Raw genomic sequence first — 24,028 nt, forward strand, 5'->3', positions numbered from 1 at the left:
AGCCAGCGTTAGAGAGGAGGAGGGGGTGCAAGTGAATCTAAATCCATTGTGTGGAAAAACAAAACCAATCGACGTTTTTCTGAAGCCTAATTCAAATAAGGAGCTCAGGGGAAGTGTTGGGAAAACTGTATAAAATACACATAAGTCAATTATATCAATGTGCAAGCCCAATGGAATCTATTTGGTGCAATAACCATTCAGCCTTTGCATGGAGCCCATCACGGACCACCTTTCTGCATGGAAGGTTCGCAATAGCTCCCTTTCCCACAAGCAGGACCACACACGTTTACAGATTTGGTAATAATTTATGCTAATTTTCCTCCATAAATCCACAATTCGCCTCAGTGGCAAGCGGGGCTGTTGAGAGAGGAAAAGGAGACAGAAAAGTGACAAATGCAATATTGATTTTGAATCCTTGTGGCTGCAAGCAGGTGTGTGGCTGTGCAGAGCGGAGGAGTGGGAGCAGGGCTGGGGGGAGCCGAGAAGTTTTCCAGGGATAAAAAAAAAGGAGAAAAAAAGAAAGAAAAACTCCACTCTGTGTGAGAGAATAGCTCACAACCTTGTTAATATTTACAAACCAGTTGGGAGAAAAGAGAAGGGAGGGGGGAAGTACCAGCTTCTTAAGGTTTCCTAGGCTGCGAAACACAATGCCAGGCTCCGAGCAAGCTTCCCCCTTTTTGGGAAGTCAGCCCCGGGCTGCCGGTTGCTGCTGCAGCTCGGCTGAGCCTCGCTCTTTTTGTTTTTGTAATGGCTCTGCTTCTCTTGGCTTCTTGGGGGCCGGGCGGGAGATTTGGGCTCTCCAGCTCTTCTCGGTGCTGGAGGTCCCAGTGCGGTTCCCGAAGCGCTCTGGGAACGGCGAAGCGCTGTCCCACCCGCATTCTTCACCGCATCTGCCACTTTGGCGTGAAGCTACTTAGCGCCCTTTCAAAGGGATTTCGTCCCTTGCCCGAGGAGCACTAACCCCCCGCCTGTCCGGACTGGCTGCGGTCTGCTCCCCCACCTGCGCCAGCGGCCCCTCCGCCCGTCTGTGTCCGTCCGTCCCCCCGCCCGCCGCCTCCTCGTCTCTGCTTCGTGCCTTCTCCGGTGGGCGATGCCCTCGCCCGCCCCGTTGTGGGGTTCCAGCGCCAATGGCCTGACCAGGCACCAGCCCCGCCGGGGCCGCACCGGGGAACGAGGGATCCCCACAGACCGGGGACCCCTCCTGCTCAGGCTGCAGGACCGGGGCCCGTGGCGGCCCTGCCCGAGGGAAACAGGTGGAGGGTGCCCAAGCACCCCGGCCCGGGGTCCGCCTGCGTGCGGTGCGCGGTTGTGCGGTGAGCTCTTCTCCCCCCGCTCTACCCAGCACCGCCGGTCGATCCACCCTCGCAGCGCCGCGGTCCCCCCAGACCCGCCGGGGACCCCCCAGGGCGGCTCCGAGGGGTGCCCGGGTTACGCGGGTCCGACACGGCGAGTGCCCCCCTGCTCCCCTCCCCCCGGGGATGCGGGCTCAGCCGCCGCCTCCACGCTGCTCCCGAGAGTTGCGTTAGCGCGGGTTCCAGCCTGAGTCTTGCCGCTACTGCCCCGAGAGCCTGGCTTTGCGGTAAACTTCCCTTCCCGGGGCCGCTGGGTGTTTATCTGCACGTTTGGGATTTGTGGGTTTGTTTATTTATTTATCTGCAGAAGCATCAGGGAAGGCCTCGCCAAGTTCTTCTTTTTAATCTCCCCTTTTAAATAAATGTCGCGTTTCAAGCTGCCCCCTCTTCTCTTTTTGGCATTGTAGGAAATATTGAAAATGCCACCTTAGTATTGAAGGGATTAACTTGCTTTTCTCCCAGGCGCTAACTCTGGTGTAAAGGGAGCAGTAGATCAACTGTATAATGTGTGCACTGTTTGGTCATTTGTACAAGCAGAACAAAGGTTGAGCTAAGCCAAATTGCATTGCACTTGTGAACCGAGTCCCAATTTGAAGTATCTTTTACAGCAGGGGGAATGAGAACAATTTCGTGTATGTCTAAAAGGGAATAACAAAGCCACTTTCTAGAGCATCTCAAAGTGAAGTAGTGAGGCGTGACATTCCCAGGGTGAGGAGGGACAAAGGCAGGGTCAGGGGGATGAAAAAGGGAATCAAACAGCCACTTTCACATGTCTGCCCTCAACTGCTGCACCTCTCCATAATAGGAAACAACTGTTGTAAAAAGGGGGATTGCTCCCATTCATTCAAAATAGCAAATGATAGCTAAACAACATTGTCAAAACTGAATCAACTTCTGTGCAGTACCACCCAGAAAAAGGTATTGTGCTTTGGTTAATAGCTGGGTGGAGCAAACTCGATTTGCCTTTCTTTTGCTGCCTTCTTTTTGTTGTTTTTTTTTTTTTTCTTTTTTTCTTTCCCTTTCCTTTCTTTCTTTTTTTTCCTTTTCTCTCTCTCTCTCTTTTTTTTTTTTGTTTTTTGGGGTTTTTTTTTTGGAACTCTTCTCTCCAGCTCAGGCCGTGTCATAAACCTGGTGTTTAATCATCAGCCTTTTTTCCACGTCTGGTTCCTCTCGCCCGATCTGTCCCCCTCAGCTCACTCTCCCTTCGCTGTTCCGTGCAACACCAGAGAACAGAAAACCGAGCTGAGCCCAGTGCGGGATCAGCCACCCATGGGAACCTGCCCGGGGCTGCGCGTCGGTGCCGCCGGGCAGTCCCCTCTATATGACTGATTTGTCTCATAGCCAACATTCTGAAATGGCTTTTATGACAATCGAGGATGATTTTAAGTTGTAAATCCATCAGAGTAACGGCGTGCATGGTGCGGTGGTTTCCCCTCTGTAAAACCGCGTGCGCGATTCGGGCTCAGGCAGACTTCGAGGGACGTTTCCCCCACGTGTGAGTCCTTAACGAGACGGGATAACGGGGTGAGACCGCTGAGCACCTGCGGGGCTCCACCCATTGGCGGGGCCCTGCGCTTTCCACGCCACCCACCGAGCGGCCCTCACCGGGAGGACAGTCCCCGGGCCCGTCTTACGGGGAAGCGGCCACTGTGTGTGTGTTGCAATGCCTATTTCCCTTTCCCTTCCACTCTCTACCTTTCCTCCTTCCTATAACACGAGCAACAATCCCATCTACCCGTCAACCGTCTGCTCTGCAGGAAAACCCGCATTAACCTTCTTTAATATTTCATTCTTGGAAGAGGTCCTTATAATCTAACTTTAGAAAAGATTTCCCCGTAGCGATTTCTTCCAGCGTATTTTTCCTTCGTCTTTATTACGGAGTGATGCTGCACTCGCACGGCATTCAGTCAGCTAAAGAGGGAAGAAGTTAACAGAGGAATTTTCTTTCCCTTTGGCAGGGAAAGGTTTTACATGGGGGTAGAAGCCATGGGGAATGGCGGGGCTGGGGCTCCGCGCTTCGGGCGGCCGCCCTCGCCTTTCCCCTGCCCGGCGGGGTTTCCGCCCCAGCTCGCTCTCTCGTGGGCATGACCCTCCGCAGCCCCTCGCCCCGCACCTTCCCTCGTCCGGGCCGCTGTCCCGGTGACGGGAGGAGCCGGGGCCCCGCGGAGCTGGCGGGAGCCCTGCGCGGAGACGCCTGGGTGAACGCGTTGTGTATCTCACGTTATCACCCCGCTGTCTGCAGGCAATGTAGATTTTTCAAAGATCTAATGAATAAACAACCAGCAAGCGCTGGCGGTGTCATTTACATTGTTAATGCCTACATGTGTATAATAAATATGCATTTGTGTGGCTTCAGATAAACTCTTTTCACTTTCTAACCTGTGGTAATTTTTTTTTTTTTTTAAAGCAGTCTTTTCCAAGAAGTCAGTTTTCCCGGTCGTTTCCTGAGCTGGTGGGGAATGAAGGGACACGGCGGGGGGTGGCCGGGACAGGGCGGGAGGCGGAGGCCGCGGCGGGCAGCGACCGGTGCTCATCGCTCGGTGCAACTCGCCACGGTTCTAGCAGCAGAATTTAACTGTCCAATGTTAGCTCACGGTATTAGTCTGGAGGTGCAAAGAACAATCCGTTCGGAGACGGAGCTTCAAAGGCACCGGATTCCCCTCAAGGAGAAGTTTACAAACGCGGCTGCTCCCCCCTTCCCTCCTCCCTCCTTCTCCTCCCCGCAGACAGCCGGTTTTCCCTGCACTCCTCTGTAGAGGGCATCCCTGACCAGGTTTCTCCCACCCCGCCGTGCAGAGCCCGCTTCCGGAGCAGCCCCGGGCCGCCCGGGGGTTGGCGGGGTTCCTCCGGCAGAGGGTGAAGCTCGCTGGCCCGCAGCCCCCCGTGCCGAGCGGCCTCGCACCCGGCACTGGGAAAGGATTAAGATTTGCTCCTCATTTTTCGCCGCAAACCAGGTGCCACTTCTTTACTCCTCTCGGTGGCAAATGTCTCGTCTTCAGCGGGCTGGGTCTGGCATACGTTATTTTAATTAAGTCTATGGCGATTTACTTTCCTCTGAGATCTATTCCACGGCGCAATTAGGAACGTATTGGTGCTAGCACATATGAATATTCAGGAGAGTGTCAATTAATTAGCAGACAGAGGAATCTCATTACGGTGCTCAAAACCCTTTTAGTGCTAAGCAGAATTAAGGGGGCATTTGCCAATGTGCTGGATTAGTGAATATTTTACTGCGCGCTCATTTAACTTCATTATCATAGCACTTACGCTACTCTCTGATTTTATTAATTAAATTGCTCATTAATTTATCCGGAAAGGGGGATACAAGTTTTATGACGCCACAGAACTGGCGTAGACGTCTCGGAAAGCGGCTCCTGCCCCGCCGGGCGCCGACTCCCTGGAGCTGGCGGCCGCCTGGGCACAGGGAGAGAATCATAGGGAGAGGAGGGAGCACGCCCGCTGCCCGCGCCCCTCGGGCTGGTGCATTTCTCATCCTTTCAGTACAGAGATGCGGAGGGCGGCAGCCAGCGCTGCTGCAGCAAAGGGAACGGGGTGTCGCTGGGAATTGGCGCCTTGCTTTCTGCTTAAATCTTTCCTCGGCACCTGGGGTGCGCAGAGCAGAGCCTATGGTGTGAATAACCCCCTAATCTCCGCACTAACCGCGGAGAGGACGGGAATACTGTCCTCGTTCTGTGCTCCGGACGCGCCCGAGCGAGCAGCGGGCAGCTAGCGCGTTCCCGGCGCACACCGGAGAACGGCGACGATCAGGAGGCAGCGGGCGGGTTTAGGCTCGTTTTTCTAATTAGGCAGTATTTCAATTCTCATCATTTTCTAAGAAGTATTGTATTAAGAGCAGCTATTTAAAGAAAAGATGTCCGTGGGATATTGTGCTTTGCAAAAAACAAACAAAAATTCCCTCGGAAATGTTTGATATTAAATATTAATCGGATTTAAATCCGGTGGCCATATCTTGCGACAGTTGTGGCTGTGCGGGAGGCTGCCGGTAACCGGCCCGTGTGCACCTTCAGCGGGAGCGCGGACCGGGGCCCGCGGCGGCTCTGCCGAGGAAACGTGCTCAGAAAGTGCCCGCGTGTCAACCCCGAGCGCGGAACCTGCCCGAAAAGGTTCGAAAGACAAATATTAAATCTGCTTTCACAAAGGCGCCTGCTAAGTGTAGATCCGAAATTAATATGCATGTAAAATTAATTAGCTGCATTTCGTGACATCAAAATAAGTACCTGGGAAACAAGCACACCTTCTGGGCATTTGGCACCATATGCAGGAATTAGAGTTAATTGACTAATTACATAAATTAGGCATTAATTTTACAACACATCAAGTATAAAAGATATCTCAATTAATTGTGCGGGGAGCAGGAGGTTAAAGGGCAGGCGGCCGGTCCGGCCGGGTCAGCGGGGTCAATTACCTGGATGGTGATGGATGAGCTCGTGTCAGGGCACGGCTTCCTGCCGCTGAGGCCCGCCCACATGCTCGTGATGGTGGGAAACCTTGCATCTGTGGAGAGCGGGAGCGGGGCAGGGTCTGGTTTGGCCCGGTCCAGCCGCGGAGTTACCGGAGCTCTAGGTCAGTGCGTTTCGAACGACACCGAACTGTCGTGGCAGCCATCGCACGGTTTGGGTCTTCAGGCGAGCCGAGCCGAGCCGCGGTGTGGTGTGGTGTGGTGTGGTGAAGTGCTCCACAGCTGCCTTCGTCCCGTCGGGGACAGGGTGTGTCCGGGCTCACCTGGGTGCACCCAGGCAGGATGTAGCCATCGGCTGGAGCATGAGGGTGGTACACTGAAATACAGAGAGGATTTTGAGTTAATGGGAATGGTCACATCTTAAAAGCTTCAAATGGCAAAATTCAAACCAGTAAGGGAGTTCCCGGCACCAGAGGAAGCCCAGGCTGTGGAGCAGGGAGTGCAATGGTTTCCATACTGCAAATGTTGGTGGGGGGACTGGTGAGTGGGTTTGCATTTGTGCCGGGTCTTGCTGAGCAACATTAAGGGTCGAGTCCTGCTGGGCAGCTGTGGTCGAGGTGAGCGGTGAAGCTGGGCCAGGCGTGCCACAGGAGAGAGAGCACTGGGGTCTCTGGGGTTGCCTCTACCCTGGTTTGCCTTCTTACTAATATAAGTAAAATTGGGTGTCCCTCCCCCTTTGTGAATAACTATCCCATAAGAAGTGGCCTGGTTGCATTAGTAACAATATAACCTGACTGCTGATGGGCTAGAAAACAGATGAGAACCTGCCACACGTCTATGTTTTTATTGAGACAAAACGTTCATTTTGATGTAGCAGTTCTGTACTGTTGCCAGATGCTGAAGGTACTTGAGGGAGATGTTGACAAGTGGATAATTGTCAGCAGAACTAAAACAGACACTTTGTTTACAGTTGAGCATGATTAATTGAGAGTAAATAAACCAGCAGCTCTGTTCATGAACTCTCAGCAGCTCAAGTTCACGAACGGCAGCACACTCCAGAAAGGAAGGCAGTGAACCTGCTGTCGTGTTCAAGGAAAGCCTTGTACGCCCGGGTCAGTAACTGAGCTCCGTAGTGAGAACACACAGCACAGGTTCTAGCTTTCGAGAGGCATGGGTTCCTGCTTGCTGCTTCTCTCTGCTGCTTTCTTCTGTTTCCTTTCTGTTTACATGACTGGATCACAAAGGGTTGTGGATCGCACGTTAATTGAGCAGAAAAAGCTGTGCACCTGAATGCTGGCCACAGTTGACATATTCAGGTAAAATGAGGGGACAACAACGGCCTAAGAGGTTTCATCAGCAATAAAATGTTAAAGGGTGCTGTAATCTTTCTTCCTGCATTGTGACTTCAGGTCATAATAGAGTATTTCTTGTTTTACAACGGTAGTGAGCAGCACAGATTAGTGCTGATGATCAGTAAACCCCAGGTGTAATCTGCACTTCTTTGGGGTTGTTTTTGTAAATCAAGGTAGGTTTCTATTTGTATCTCCTGTAGTGGTGTATATTTACCCAGAGTTGTACAGAAGGTGGCATAGTTGGTATCTAAGTGATACCCATGCTGCTCAAACTAGCAAATGCTGTAGCTCAACTGAAAGGCGGGGGAAAATAGTGCTTACCTGTCCAGCATTGCCCATATGTGGTGTTCGTGCATATCGTTCTCACAGTTATAATTTCCCCTCTGTCCTTTGTGTTTTGATCCACCCTGAAGCCACTGCCTATGTGTTATTCTTCCTTTAATGGATGGGAGCTCTCCTGTGACACTGTTGTTACAGCCAGCTTGGCCTCCCAAGTGTGTAGCACATCTTTAAGCAGTTATGAGCATGTTAATCTGTATTCAAGTGTCTCGCCTTGGTCCTGTCCTGGGGTGGCTGGTAGTTTAAAATACCATATCCATGTGTATACCTGTTGTTGTGTATTTCTTGTTGAATCAGGTTACTAGTATGCAGGGGGTTTTTGGTTGGTTGGTTTTGTTTTCTTGTTTTTTTTTTTTTGTTGTGCTAACTTTATCCTACTGTCACTGACTTTGACTGGGCAGGGTAATGGCAGCCTGTGCCAGCATCCGAGGGATGCACATAAAAGAATAGCCTTCCATCTCAGGTTCACAGTTTAAAGATGTGGTTCCTGGTGACTGTGTCGCAAAGGGTCCTTGAGGAGAGGTTGGGCGCTGTCTATTACAGCTGTAGCTGTTTCAGGAGAGGGGAGGACTGACAGAAATTTGTAAGAGGTTGAATGGTGATGCACATTTATCTGGCTTTTCAACATACAAGTAATGTTTAGTTACTGTTCTGCACTCTGAAGGCCTGTCATGCCATCAGCCTCTTATCCAGGGCTGATGTTGTTAGCATTGAGGGTGCTGCTAGTATAGTGTATGGGTGTGATGTGGCTCCATCACCCATGAACAATGGACCTGGTTTCTAGCATTGCTCCTGCTGCTCGCTGCCTGCTCCTGTCTACGTGGACCCTTGGGTCTTGGAGCCTTGCCTAAGAATATTTAGTCTAATTGGTCAATAGATTGTCAGTAGGATTGTTTATTAACTTAGATAGTTTACACTATCACAGCCAAGATGATTGTTGTTCTTTGCTTTGAGGCCTTTATCCTTAGTATTTCTTCAGCTCCTTCCAAAACCTTTCTCCTTCCCTTCATCTGCAATCATGACTTTGCTCATCCCTCATCTAGAATGTGTCTCTTTCTCTGGAGCATGTGCTTGTCTAAGCTGCAGCAGTTGTTGCTTGCCTGTGCATCTCAGAAGTGCCCCAGGATGCTCCCCAAAGGCTGCAGCACTTCAAAGGAGATGCTGCAGGCTCAGAGCAGACAGAAAGCAGGCGCTTGTGGTGCTCTAAGCCCCAAAGGTGGCTGCTGGCATGGATGTAAGAGGAAAAGCTCCTTTCAAGGAGCAGCTTTGGAGTTTCCTTCTGTAGGGGAGCAGTGAGTACTTCAGGGACAAGGCAGCAAGCCAGGATCCTCTATGCAGGTTGTGAAGATCTTCCCAGAAGCTAGAGCAGCTGTCTGGGGAACTCCTGGGTGAGTCAAAAGCACCAAGGGGAGTGGGATGGGAGGAGTTTTCCTTGCAGAGAGATGAGAGCATTGTCTGTTCTGCTGCTGGCAAGCTTTCCAGCCCCCGAGTTACTGCTGTCTTACGCGTTAGCAAGTCCACGGTGTTACTTGTTTGGATAGTGGTGGGTATCAGCTGTCCAAACAGAAGGCCCTACTTATTTGCAAGACAAAAGGTAAAAAGCCCCTATTTGCCATGCCAATTTTGCACTTTCACTCTGGTGAGGGACTGTCTGGTCAAGGACTATCAGATGGAAAAGACTTCTAAGAGAAAATCCCTTTGGCTGTACCTATGAACCTTACTTACCTAGCACCTCTAAAGGTTAAGTTCTCCAATGGAGAACTTAAAAAAACAGGCTCAAAAAGCAGGAGGTTCTGCTTTAGTCAACATTGGTGGATTTGGTGTGTTTTACAAATGGTAATGATCTACCTCATTCATGGGTGAATTATATGTGACTGCTGAGTGAGGATAGGCTCAGTTTCTTTATGACCCAGGCACAAGAGCTATGCTGTTTGCACCTACAGGAATGTCTATACAAAACTGCCATAAATCTTACTGACTCTGTAGTCTATAGCAAATCCTGGGAAGTCTAAATGATAATACTACTATATTGTAATAATGCCAAAGGTCCAGACCTCACTGGAGAAGACAATGTACAATCTCATGTCCTCCTGCTTTTTACAGAGCTTTTCAGCTGCTGTGGCCTGGCAGCTGTGTTAGACTCACAAGATAGTGTGACCTGGATGCTTCAGTCTAACTGGCCCAGGGAGATGTGCCTGGTTTTCTTGCTGCCCTGTCAATATAATGCCCCTGGGGTGTTAAGGGCATAAGCAGCATATGGATGTAGATATCCTTTTCTAATGGTTAGAAATTCCTAGTGGGTCCTGAAGGCAGTCTTTCTCTGAGCACAAACCTGGAGGCAACCAGTCATTTGCTGCATCATTATCTTGAAAGACCCTGAGTTGGAGTCAACATTGAAAGAGTGAGTGAGGCTCATGAAGATGAATGCCTTTGTATCTGGGTGCAGACACATGCTGGTACTCACCTGCTGGGATTTGCTGTAGGTAGCTGTGGAAGTACAACCTGGGTAGGTTGTGAATCCTGTGTGCATAATATACTTTATATGCCTATGTTGTCCAATTAAAACAGGTGCATGGGTATCCAAATCTGTTCAAGTGGTGTTTATCTTATTATGTCCTCTTCAGGAAGAGATTGTCTTATTCATTAGATACTTTCTTCTGCAGAAAAGACCACCTCTTGTAAGAGGTGTTTGTACATGAAAATCCTGAGATTTAGTACAGTTTCCTTCTGCACTTTGTGTATGTAAAGTTTGCATGTATGTGCAAAGTAGAACTTTAACTTAGTTGTCATTAATGGTCAGAGATGCCATGGCACCGGTACTTTACTGGGGATAAAGTCAGTTATACATAAAACATTGTAACAGGATTATTAGAAAGTATTGAATGCTTGAGAATGTATGTGATACAGAAAGGGGCATGGAATTGCTGTGTACTTAGCGTGTATAATGCAGCTTGCTCAATTTGTTCCTGGCTATTCATAGGAGAGCACATTTTCTCTTTTTAATTGCAGAAGATGACAAGACCTTTTAATTAAGGTGGCATCTATAGTATTCATATACTGCAAAACCCACAAATGACTAAAACTTAATAGCGTCATAAAAACTAGTTAAAGCTTTTACCAACACTGCCATCACAGCAAGAGGTACTAAATCAACTACGTCAGCAATGAACTTATGCCTACACAGAGGCTACTGACTTGAAGAGCAGTGACTGTTTTCTTTTCCTGCTGAAATAAAGTCTCTGTTTTTTGTGGTTGTACTAGCGGCACTGGAGAACAGCCCTTCCATCTCCTGAGGTGTTCCTGCCCTCCCCTCTCAAATCACTGCAACTTCAGTAACATCGTGTTTCCAGTTAGAAGATACTGTTGGGGAAACAGGATAAAAACTACTTTACATCACTAGGAAGTTTCCTGCAGGCTTCAGTGGGACAGAAGGGCAGGGAATGGGAGCTTTGTGTCTGCACAGATGTGTGGAAGCAGGCAGGCAGCAGTAGATGCCGTAGGAGCAGAGGGAGGCATGAAGCCCCAGTGCTTCACTGATTCACTGTTTCAGTTGGCGTGAACCACACCATTCACTGCAGGGAAGGCATGACTGCAGTGGAGTCACTACTGGGACATCTGATGTTAATGATATTAAACAAAGTCTTTTAGCAAGGATGTATGCACAGACACTTTTTTTTTCCTTCCACTTTTCCTTATAATGACAGTCTTGCATTTGTTGGGCTGATAGTTTTATGGGGATGCTCCTTCACTGTCCCTGTTTCATAAGATGCTATGCTTCTCCAGGAAGTGCATCCCACTACTGAGATGGCGTATGTGCCAGCTGAACATTCCCAGATTTTGCCTTGGTAACACTGTTAGTAATGGGAATGGTTCTCAGCTGCTTTTATAAGGGCTTAGGGGTTGTGGGTTTTTTGTTTGTTTAGTTGTGGGGCTTTTTTTCCCCTCCCTGTTTTCCATGGAACATAAAGGAATATTATGCCAGTGCTTAAGGTATGGTCTTATTTTTGACAAGAGCTTTTTGTGTTTTTCATCATGCTTAGTCTATGGAAAGAGCACCTTTGTGTGTAAGTAACAGTTACTGGAGGAGGCTTTTGCAGGCATCTCCTTTTTCCATAGAATGAGATATTTAGCAGCTTGGTTTAAATCATAATGCCATGATGCATGATATTCCTCGAGCGTGCTTTGTTATCAATTAAGAAATAAACCAGTTAGGATAATTCAATGTTTCCTTTGGGATTAGTTCAGAAAGTGACATGATTTTTACCTTGTCGCTAAAAATACCATATTGTTCACCAGATGAGTACTTAATTTAAAGATGCTGTTCCAAAGAGAGACCTTGTTAGAGTAAAAAGTCCTTTACCATGAGAACCCTTAGCAAAAGAGAGGAGGACAGAGTAAACAGGAAAAGAAGAGACCTTGGGATGTATTAACGTTTAGCAACACTGAAATGAATTGTGTTAATCGTGTCTGGCTTGATACTGGGGAGTTACGCTGCTCAAGTGTATTTTCTCCATTTTGAGTTTTGAGTGCTGATTTTTCCCTTGTGGATGTGGCAGCAGTCATTTGGGGATTGTTCTACTCAAAGTGTTGCAACTGCTGGGATTGTTCAGCCAGCCAGAATCCCTGATTCTTTGGTCCCTTTTGTATCCCTAGTGCAATCCCAAGGGCCCTGAGTGGCATCAGTTGGTTAGCTGAGTAGGCTGAAGTGTCTGCAGTCTTTCCATTGGTATTTTCTAGGCTGGCATGTGTGGCCTGGGTTTCATGGCACAGGGAAGGTTGTGTATCCTCCTCTTCCAGCCCTTCACCATCTATCTTCTCATCTGCTTCCTGTTATCTAGAGAACTGTGATCCCTTGCTTCAGCATGTGCCTGGTTCGTCCAGCAAGGAGGCTGGAGCTGGGACCACCATCATGCTCTGACAGAAGTTAGTGTAGCACTAAAGAGCCAAGAGATTGAGGGTAGCATAAAACCTGTCTCAAGCCCTCTGGTGCTCAAAGGATCCTTTGTTAATGAGATGGAGTACAGAGACAATTCAATCTGATGCTCAACTAGTACTTGTGAATATAGACAAAATGCCGAAGTTATGGTGGATGCTCACCAAAGTGTCTGCACCAAACTGTAAGAGCACAAGGCAGAGTTAGTCTGACACATCCTAGGGAAGCTCTCCGGACCATATTACCACTTGAACAGATTCAGTTGTTTTAGAAGCCTGTCATGTGAATGTTCTTCATCTTGGCATTTGTGCGACTAGCACCTGCAGATCACCACTCTTTACAAGATAAATAGTCCAAACTGGACATTGAAAGGGAGGGATGGAAATACGTAAACAGATTTTTATAAAGTGTCACTGCTTATTTGAGCCCCAAGAAATCTGAGTTGGGCTTATTCAGTGCCTCTGTTAAATGACTTGCACATACATGCTTATGTTCAATCCTAGAGATGAAAACATTTGCTAAATGCTGTCCTAAATAGGGTTATGTTCCCAGATGCCCTTTGTGCATTTTCACATTGTATAGGAGTTTCCTTTTTCTACAAAAAGGAAAAAATAACAAAAATACAATCAGAAACAAGTTGCTGTAACTGTGATGATCCAAGAACTGTGGCAGGACAAGGTCTGTAGTTGGGGTTTGTAAGTTAATCAGACTATCTGGTAGCATTGTAAATTATGTGCTCTTTCTATGTTTGTGTACTCAGCACATTAGTAAAGCTTATTCTCCCCCAAGCATCAACAATGTTGGAAAATAATATTGCTCATGTTATAGAAGCTTGGGAAGGCTTCATGTTAAGGAAAATCTGTTCCTCTAAAACACACCAGTGTCAAGTGGTCCAAAGAGTTTGAAAACAAGAGAAAAGCAATATTGTTTCCTAATGCAAGCTGATTCTGCATACTGTAAGCAATGAAACTTTTAGCTCCGATAAAGGTTTTGGGGTCACCAATATTTGCTGGTTTAGCTGGACTTAGCAAATGTTTGGTACTGTACAGTGATTCAGTGACTCTCACCGTGTAATTTATGATTGGATTTTGTAGGACTGGAATTTTGGTAGGAAAATGATATGGTTGTTATTGAAGCTCTCAAATACCACAACAGCAGGCAGTGCTGCTGACTGTCACCCCTTTCACTGAAAGGAGGCTGAGGACAAGACTTGCAGCAAGGAAAAAGGATGCTTGACTCTGGGATTAATTCTCTGTCTATTTGTCTCGTGGAGCTCAGAGTTCATCTTCAGGGCATATTTCAAGGCAACATTTATGCTCAGGGCCACGTCTGACAGCAGCACTCCGTGCAGCACTCCTACTGACTTCAATAAGAGCTCCTTGCAGAAAGCGAGGCTGGAATGGCCCTTGAAGTTTGTGACACAGAGTGTGGCTCGAGGAAATGTGTGTGTGTTTCGTGCTTTGGGTGTGTTTTCAATGAATGTGCTGCCAATCTAGTAGTGTTTTGGGACCTGATCCTGCTGTGCAGATTCAATAGACACATGCGTGCTGGTGGATACAGGGTGTTGAACATTAATTTGTGGGAGTTTTGTAGGCAAACTTTATGTATGTAGCAGCTGTAATAAGCATGTTTTTACAAGCTGCAAATAAAAAAAGAGCAAGCACATTTAAAGGTTTGCTGGTAGGTTTTTTTTTTACGATTATTACAGATGTTACTGTTTCGAGACATTTGCTTAATTAGAAAAAGAAGAAAATGTGAGGTTCAGCAATATCAGCACCTCTCAAGCTGACAGCTTCACCAGTGGACAAATCCCTAAGTGTCAATATGGTTTTGGTTTGGGGTGTCAACTTGAAGGAGGAAACGCCAAGAAAAGTTAAAATTGAATATTTGCCCATCCCAAAGAGCAGAGATGGATCCAAATGGAAACATCATTTCCAAATATTTCCTGTAGATTTCTGATGAAGCATGGAATGACATCAGAAAAAAACAGAAAATATAGGCTACTTCTGGTGCTCAGATCCATCTCTCTAAATTCAAGTGACTGGACAGAACCTGTTGAAGATTGAACCTCAATTATCTGCTTCTGGTTATAGGCTGTGGAAACAAGGAACTGAAGAGGAGTGTAGCCTGACCCTGTGTGGTAGTGTTTATGTTCTTAACCTTTGTGACCTTGAATATTTCTCTTTGCTGTCCTAATGTCTGCTAGTCTGTCCTGCTCACTAGGTGTTCCAGACACCATTATAGACACCTGAACAGGAGTGTGAGCATCTACTCTGTGCATTGTCACAGGGAGTGAGTCAGTATGTAGGAAAAACATCCAAATGAAAAAAGATCTGAAGTTGAATCTCGAGGTGGGACCTTGTTCTGTGATTTCTGAAAGTTAGTAAAGCTGTGCCATGCGTGTGCAGCACTGGGGTTTAAAAGCCCAAATGCTTCAGCTAGGCTGTTCTGCTCAGCTTAAAAGCTGAGTTACATATGAATTTATTTGAACTGCTTTTTTTGCATTCCAGGAAGCATGACTGCCTCTCACCTGTGCCAGAATCCTGCCACTGCTGGAATTGCCAGCACTGAAAATTGTCTCTCATGTAACTGCTATGAAATGCTGCTGCTTTGGTACAACAAATAATCCTTTTTCTTTTTTGAAAACAGGGTCACCTTAAACTTGACGGACTTTTACAGCCTGATCAGCAGGAGGACCATGTACAGAGAAAGATGTCTCTGGGGATGAAGTTTTCAGTGAGTAAGTTCACTCGAGGCATGAGTCTTGGGTAGATTTGATTCCGTTTACTACTGCGAAATTTGACAACAGTAAAAATACCTTCACTGTTTAATCTTCCATGGGGGGGGGGGGGTGGGGAGAATCAAGATACTCTTTTCTTTCCCAGAATAGCTTGCTGGAAGAAACCTTGAAACATGTGAATCCCCTTCTTGATACCAAGTTACTTTGTTGATGAACACTGCTCCCAGCAAAAACTGGGACTGATACCAGACAAAGGATGCCCAGCATCATTATCTGCATTATATATCAATAGTTGTGCTTCCTTGCTTATCAAGTGTATAACCTTGTGTGTCCTTAAAGTGTAAAAACAAAACACCCACCACCCTAAGGACACCTGGGACTGCACTTCTAAGAAGCCGAGAGAAATAAAAAGATTTTATTAAAATGTTATGAATTATTGTTAACATATATTTACATAATTTAATCCATCCCAGGAAACTTCTTGAAAAATGAAATTTTATATACCTGTAGTCATGAAGCTGCCCTTTAATTTTATCATTTCACTGCTACAGTCCATCAGTGCAATAGCTCTGTATTTGAAGGGATTTGCTTATTTTATGTAATAACAAGACAACTTAACGTTTTCAAAGGAAATGCCATTAGATGGGGTAGTTGTTTGGTGCCATTAGACCAACCCTGAACTGGAAAGAGAATATTTCTGAAAGATCCTTTTTTTGAGTGAACAGCTTAAAATGTTACAGTGAAGCAAACTGGGTCAATGGCGTTACTCGGAAACAATTGCTGTGTTATAACTGACATTCAAGGCTTTGACTTTTCTATTACAAGCTTCTTTTCTTCTTTTCTTTGGAGTGCCTAACTTGGAATTAATTTTGTTTGGTTGAATGCCATTAAGGTGAGAAAATTGAAGCTCCTTTGTGCTTCTCATATATGGAAATCTCTGTTGAAGATCTTGTCTCTGAAACCTGTTGATTTTTTTAGTTTGAGCCATATCTGTAGTATTTTTGCAATTAACAGCTATCAATTCAATAAGGACTTACAACATCCTTGGTTAGTTGTTTGCACAATCACTGTTTTAAATAGAAAACTGCTATATAGATACACTAATGGAGGTAAGGGGAAAAATAGGGCCGAGGAAAGCAGTTTGGTGTTAATAGTGTCTCATAGAAAAACTAATTTATTGCAGGATCCAGTACTAGAAGTAAAATATAAGAGAATCCTGAGCTAAATTGGAAGGCAGAGAGAATGAGAGTCATGTGTGCTGTGTACAAGCAAGGAGGCTTCTGGTAAATGTCTGTGGTTAATAACAGAATAGTCTTACTTGCAAAACCAGGCACAAAAACAAAATCTTCTGTTTCAGAGCAAAAATAGGGCTAATTGCGTTGCTGCCAAACAGATCTGCTTGACAGCATGTACATTAAAAGGGCATTATGCTAGTGAGGAAAAGCACTAAGGAATCCTGGAAAATGCTTGTCAGGATGCATAGTGCTGCTGGGGTGAGCAGATGCTTGTGAACGACAGGTGAATTGTTTCAACTTCTTGTGGCTTTAATCTCTGAGTTTTGAAATGCAGGAGCACCTGCATTTCCCCATCGCATCTGTCTGCTGCTTTGCCATCTCTATTTCACCCTCTGTCAGCAGTTGGCTACCAGATGAGCTTTAGATGAATAGCATTCACCTTACTTCATAGTTGTTTTATGATGCTGGTTAGATGAAATAGTTCCAGCAGATACTCTCAATAAGCGAAGGCCTGTACTCTCTGCAGTTCATTGAACCCATATGGATGAGAGCAGCTGGAAAGATGGGTTTGCTACCTGAGGCCAATGTTTGTGTTGCCAACCGCGACTCCAGCTTGCTGACCCTTGTATAATTCATTGCAGTTGAGGAAATGTTGCTCACACTACTCCATTTTGTGATGAATGGCATTACTTAAAACTGATAGTCTTGTAAAGCAGTGGTGACTTCCCATGTCTGACAGATGTGAACAAAGAATACAGTCAATAAATATTGCCATGTTCTAAAGGAAGATTCACTGCTTGCAGTTGAGGGGAAGGAATTTCAGTGCAAACAGAAAACAGGTGGGGAAAAAGCTGGTTTAAAATTGCAATTTGGAGGTTATGCTTAAGGATGGACCTTTGTGGGTATTCATGCATCAGGGGTCTCTGAATCATCCAGATAGAGTGCTGTGGGCACATATTTCAATCTAGCATTGTGGAACAATCCTAGCTTCACTGATCCTCTTAGAGTAGCCAGGCAAGTAGTTTCAGTGACCTTGCTGAGCTTAGACTTCCATGGAATTTGCTCAGAAAGGAAAGGATGCCTCAGGAAAGCCATGTTTGGATAATTGCATTTTCTATTTAGTGCTATTGCTTTAGGAATGTTCATCATTCAGACACTTCCTGGTGTATTTCTGTTGGCAGTTTTTTCAAAACTGAGGTTGAATGTTGACATGTTTGTGTGAAAGAGTGTCTGATCTGTACAGTGTCTGTGAGCTCCATGAGGTGTCTTTGGTAGACTTTAGCAGGCTTTAGCAGGCAGCAGCCCAAGGTTGTGCTGAAAGAGGGATTAGAGCCAGATGATTGTATCCATAAGAACAGCAAAAAGGCAGATTCTTCAGAAGGCCAGGAAAATTCATAAGAAGCCATTATGATAAGGACTGAATAACTGAGAAGAGAAACAGAGTGTTTTAGCAGGTTCGTGTAGCAGACCATGGTGGAAGTGATTATGGTTCAACGTAAGAGGATGGTGCATGGGGAGGTGAGTAGATCTGTGTCTGTTAGAGGGAGTGGGTGCAGTTGGAGTAGGTGACAGGCTTTAATGATGAAAAAGTGAGGTAAGTGGTGGAAACACAGGGTGAGAAGGGAGCTAGATTCCTCATGAATCAGAGCTGATGTCCCTGTGCTTTTACAGTATAGAAGCAAAAAATTCTGTTTACTGATTATATAAGAAGGTATAGGATACACAAGCACCGGATTTATCCACATTCACTCTGTAGTAAATTCAGTCTGTGCAATTGTTTCAGCCTCCTGCTTAACCTCTTGCCACTGCATAGGGTTAAAGATTAAACTTGGTAGTGTTTCTAGAGTGCTATGAATATCAGACTGATTCAAAGTCTTTTTGAATTTAAGAGGTATGGATTGATATTTGTCTCCTGTTGTAGTGTTAACAGTGCACCAGCTGTGATACAGTGAATATTTCTCCAGCAGTGTTTCGTATCATTAAACCATAGCTTTTATTCAGGAGTTGAAATGATTCTTCTCCATAGCCCCCATTCAAAAAACACGTAAAATTTTTTTGCTAGAAGGCACTTAAGAAGGTGCCTGTAGTTAAGTCTTACAGAGTCAAGAAACAAGAGAAATTTAAGTATCTGTATAGGCAGTGGCTGAAATTAGACCAAAAACAATTGAGAAATTAGTGTACGCTTTGTTTTTTTTTTAATCCTGGGTAGCTAAAGCTTGCTACACTGCAGAAATCAGTCCATAAAAGCATGTGCAATAACCTTACACTTGAGTGATGTTTGTGTGGCTTGTGATAGAAGAAAAAAGGCTTCTCACCAGTGGACTATGAACACTACAGCAGCCTGACCCTCTGCACAGAGTTCTGAGGATGTGCTCTCCTCAGCCTGTCCTGGCCCTAGGTAGGCCAGCAGGGATGCTCCTGAACATGCAGGTCTGATTTAACCAGCCCTGAAATGCAGATCAGGCATAGACGGTATATTTGGAGTGAGGTTGAGAAAAGGCAACTTGTTTGATTTTTGCTTTGCTTTGTTGTCATTAATGTTACATCTACTGAAGTCAAGTTTCAGACTTGAAATGCCATTCTAGTGATGCCTGCAGTGCTCTCTTTGGCTTTTTTATGTATTAGTGTATAGCCATGAAGGGCTGAATTAAGGTTGTCTAGGCAGCTTCTCTGTGCTTAACTTTGCAATTAGGCTGCTTTAAAAGGTTTCCCAATTAAAATGCAAATAAATAAGCTACAATGAAAAGTGAAATCACATGAGACTGAATTGATACTCATTTGGGCAGTAGCAGCTCTTTTAAAGATGTTGTATAGATCTGTGCACATTGCTTTTTCAGACTAGCAAAGCAAGGGCTGTCTGCCATCTTTTGGTTAACAGAGTAGAAGCAGCAGTTTTATTATTATTACTAGATTTCACAATTGTTTGCATTAAAAGAATATGGAAATCGAGGACTCCTGATGTGAATTGCAGATGCTGTGTGGAGGTGTTCTCCAAGGACTGCCAGCCCTTTTGCTAGCAGTGGTGTGCCTCTGGTTTTAATTGGCTATACCATTACCTTCTGTTTGTGGACTTCCCCAAGATGGCCTTTTCATTTGTTTTTGCTTTCGGGAGCTGGCAGTTTAGTTGGAATTCCTGCACAATAAATCTGGAAACAATCTGGAAACCTTGATCCTTTTCTAGAGAGCATGCCATGAGTGTGGGCCTGAATGGAACTTAACCTGCTTTTGGTGTCCCTGAAGCAAACTATTCCTCCTATGTGCAGCTGAGCCCAGAGAAGAGAAGGAAGAAAGGATGAAGAGAGAAAAAAGAATGCAAAGATGAGAAGGAGGAATGCATGGTAGTGGAAGAGGAGTGATGGGTACTTGGGGAAGCGAGGTGGTACGAGCATATGTTTATCTACTTAGTTTCCCGCTCTCCTCAAGTTGAGGATCCTATTGCCATTGTATGCTGCCTAGAGTAGGGGAGTGGTAGTTTCTAGAAGTCAATGCTGTGTTGGGGGAATAGAGAGTAGGTGGTTTCTTTCTGCCTTGTGGCTCAGAGGTATATTCAACACAGCATAGACTGCTGCAGTTCCTTTGGTGATGATAAGAAGCCTGTGTTGGGAGTTTGGGCAAGCTGCCAAACTCTTTGTGCAGAAGCAGTGAGAAAGGGGAACCTGTGATTCTACACTGCCTATCTCTGCCAAACCTGAACGGAATTTCATGCGACAAAGAAAGGGCACCACCTGGAGGGCTGTGTATCAAAGGCCTTCTGCACACAATGGACCTGTGGGAACTTTTCAAAGGCAAGGTCACAAATGTTCTCTAAAATTGAAAGTATTAAGTAGCCTAGTTGGAAAACTCATTGACCAGGTCCTCTGATAATATCAATACATGCACTTGTGTGTATTGTATGTAGGTGTATATAGGGGTGTACAGGTATCTATGTACTTAAATGTAATATCATATACAAAATAGAACTACCAAGGTGTTCACAGAGCAACTGATGTAACATCAAATGTTGCAGCTCCACACCATGCTCATTTAAACGGAAGCAACAGCTGAAATTGATATGGAAATGTAATGCCTTTCATAGAACTCACAAAATCTTATATTTGTATCTTGCATTTTGCACTTTGCTTCCTCTGTTTTGTCTGTCTTCATTTTGTCATGTGTCAATTCAGGTGCTGAAGTCTTTAGAGAAGGCTGTGTCACAGTGTGCTTCTGAAAGTTAGTGGCTACTGTGAGAAAAGAATATTCAGTGGAATGGCATATTCATGATTGTAGGTTCTTTTACCAGTGCTATCCATCATCAAATGGGAATCTTAGGATTCAGGATGTCATCCCTCAAACTTTAGAAATGCACCCACAGAACCTGTGAGAAGGCAGTAATTCTGCAAAGCAATCAGTCACTTATGGAAGTAAAAAGAGGAGAATCTTCAAGGATGCAGATGCGTTGCTGGCATGTACAGACTTTATGCTTGATAGAGTCTAGGCCCTCACCAGTATTTTACTCATCTCTGCACTTGACCTGTTTCATGTATTTAAGAGCATTTAAAGTCCAACATTCATCATTAAGACACTGTTGTATTTGGTAATAGGTTTCCAGTGGTCATTTCTGGCATCTGATATTGAAACATCAACTGGAGACATTCTGATTATATTAGAGAATAACAGATACAGACTTACTGGTTTATTTGTTGCAAAATGTATGCAATTGTTCAGTTCTGCGCAACAAGACATGACCTGGGACAGTGTTCTGGTCACACTGTACCTAATACTTGAACTGAAGGCAAGAATCTGTCAGTAGCTGTAAGAAACAATTCTCTTTTGGCAATTTAAAACTATACCGGCCACCAAGCAGAGGTCTGCTGAAGCTGAGTGATAGGATACACTGCCTTGTAAAGTAATATACTTCTAATTTACTTGAAATGCAATCTCTTTGAGTAGACATGACAGCAAGATAACAAATCATTGACAATACTGATAGAATATCTTTAAAAGGCCATGGACCATTGAGTGCCGTTTATAATCATACTTAGATGACTATTCTGTGAGGTTTCAGGGTGGTGTTTTTTTTTGTGAATCTTAAAAGCAGTAGGTCGAGTCCCTGCAGACAGTTACTAGATCTTCTCTTACTCGTGAGCTTGGTGTTAATAGAGGGAAACAACTTTGCATGTCATGCAGTGATGGTTTCTGGATTTGTTGATTATATTGAATGAGTTGCAAAGGTGTTGGTGTGCAATAGGAGCATGGTTCAAGAGGGCAGCTGTAACCCTTTCGCTGTGAGACAGCTGTACTGTGGGGATCTGCGCATGCATTAGGAGTTAGGCAGGGGTGACCCTTCTTAATAAGGGGGCTAGGAGGTCCAGCCCAAGCAGAACTCAGTAAGCTCATGGAATCTTGCCTCCTGCCTGCAGTAAGCGCAGACAGTGTGCTTGTTATGAGGTGTGCCACACTCACGTGGTCCTGAGTGAGCAGGCTCTCCACCAGCTAAAAAGCATTAGTTGCTTCTACAAAACAACACCACTCCCCTCCCCCCCATACCTTGTTCCAGCATTTCTAGCGTTTCATGTGGGAAGTAGGCTGTACCCCAGTGTAGGGAAAAGGCGTTCTCTGAGTCCATATGTCATTAAAATGTATGAATGGACACATGTGCATGCAAGTGATTGAACTCATGGTTTAAAACACAACTAGCAGCGGAGAGCAATCTAAGCAAGTAAGGTTAGGGGAAAGGTATTGATTTTATGTCACACAAATGTAGCTAGAACATCTAAGCATTAATGTTCCCAGGGCACTTTTCAGTGTGACCAGCTGAAACAGAAGAACACAATGTATTTAATGATCTGTAGAACACGGCTTTCCTGAGGTCAATAATGTGTACTTAACCTTTAGGCTTTCCATGTTGTCTGCTTGTCCAGTTGGTTTATGAAGTGTATGTTAACATGATTGGGGATTTAAAGGCAGTGATAACTTGATCTCTCAAACGTTCACTGCTGTTGCACGTAAACGTTGAACAAATCCATTGTGAATCCTGCTTGGGTTTTCCTGGTACAGCCTGCAGTGAGTGCCGTTCCTCATGCACAGCCAGGTTGCTCTGGATGCAAGTCAATAGTATTTATAATGTGAACAGCAAGATCACTATTTTACTCTGGTTTTACTTTACCTACCTTCATGGATATTAAAATCAAAATAGCCTGTTCTGGCCTTCAGCCTTTGTCACCAGACTCATGCTTATTTGGTGGCACAAATAATGATTAATTTGTATGAAAGAAAAAAATCAAGTAAGAAATAAAAGCAGAACTTCAGTTAGCAGCAATCATGCTGCAGTTAAGGGAAGCCCAAAGATTTTTATTAAGTGATCCATATTAGATACTAAAGTTTAAATCATTTTGCTGGCAGTTGAAAGCAGCTTTTCTTAGGTAAAAGCTAGTCAGACTTCTATTCAGCTGTAGTGTGTAAATGAGAATCATGTCCCATTTCAAAGAATTACTGTCCCTCTGAAGCAGACTGAAAAAGTTTAATCTGTTTCTGTGCAGCAAGATTATGCCTGTGCTTGTGGAAGGGTCACTAAATGAGGTATCCCAGTGTATCAGCAACGCTCGTGAACAAATTTAGGGTATGCTCTGACTTGTAGGTGTTCTGCAATTCTAATATAGGTGGTTCTTGCCTGTCTTCAGAGGATGAACATATAAAGCGTAATACCTAAAATGAATTTCTTCAAAGCTGATTTCAGATTTTGCTTCAGGAGAGGAGACTCATCAAACACTTAGATTCTCACTGTTACTATGTCTTGAAATTACAGGAGATTAAGTGTGGTAGTGTTTAGAGCTCTCATCTACTATCTCAAACCAGCACATTATGAGTGTCCTTCACACTACTTCCATCTCCTCCTCCACAAACAGATGTGCAGACTTACTGCTTTGGGACAGACCCACAGCTGAGTTATTGCAGCTTCATAAGCAACTGTTCACCTGTTCAGCCAAGGTAACAACTTCTGCTACTCTTTTCTACTCTGTAACTAATGCAAGGTAATACTTAAATATTTATTTATACTCCCATGACAGATCTTACCTCACTGTCACAGCAAGCTAAGAATGAGAACATGCATGCTTACCCTAGGTCTTTAACTGCATTAAATCATGTAGAGCTGAAGCCTTTGCTTAAGAACTGTCACTCCTGACACTTCGCAGTCCTTCCTAAGAGTTTATGCCTAGCCTTTAACTGTCTTAATTGCAAGCAGTGGAGACAGAAGCAAGCTACAGTAGGCATATGCCAGAGAGCATACTGTTTCTCAATACATGACTTGATACACGTGTGTGCTTATATATAACACACATTTTATATATATATTTATATACATGTATATAAATATATATATGTATATAAGAAATGTGTGTATAGCAAGGCAACCTTTGCTTTGAGTGTATCAGGCCCCTGCTTAGCCAGAATCCCTGGTCATGCAAAGCTCACACGACCAAGACTGACCTGTATAATTTCCATTGGGGGCAGTTTTTATGCTGATGTAAGACTGGTTTTGCTTGAGGTTTCTACAGCAGTATAAACAGCAAGAGCAAAGCTCAGATAGTTTGCACATGTCACATGAACTGAGCTTCTCAAATGTACTTCTGTAGCTTAATTAAAGTTAACCCAGAGTTAGTAAAATGAGATACCATGT

General features: G+C 44.9%; 1 long non-coding RNA gene across 1 annotated transcript in view; it reads left to right on the forward strand.

Moving 5' to 3' along the window:
* LOC134167708 (uncharacterized) overlaps window positions 1–24,028 on the forward strand; it is a 234,945-nt gene that overhangs the window by 120,152 nt on the left and 90,765 nt on the right. The window contains exon 3 of the long non-coding RNA XR_009966263.1: window positions 15,046–15,136. This is a non-coding gene — a long non-coding RNA (uncharacterized LOC134167708). The remainder of the gene's footprint in view (window positions 1–15,045; window positions 15,137–24,028) is intronic.

This window comes from Pezoporus occidentalis, unplaced genomic scaffold (genome assembly GCF_034315485.1).
Source record: "Pezoporus occidentalis ecotype Australia unplaced genomic scaffold, CSIRO_AGI_Poc_V1 ctg11, whole genome shotgun sequence".
Taxonomy (NCBI): domain Eukaryota; kingdom Metazoa; phylum Chordata; class Aves; order Psittaciformes; family Psittacidae; genus Pezoporus; species Pezoporus occidentalis.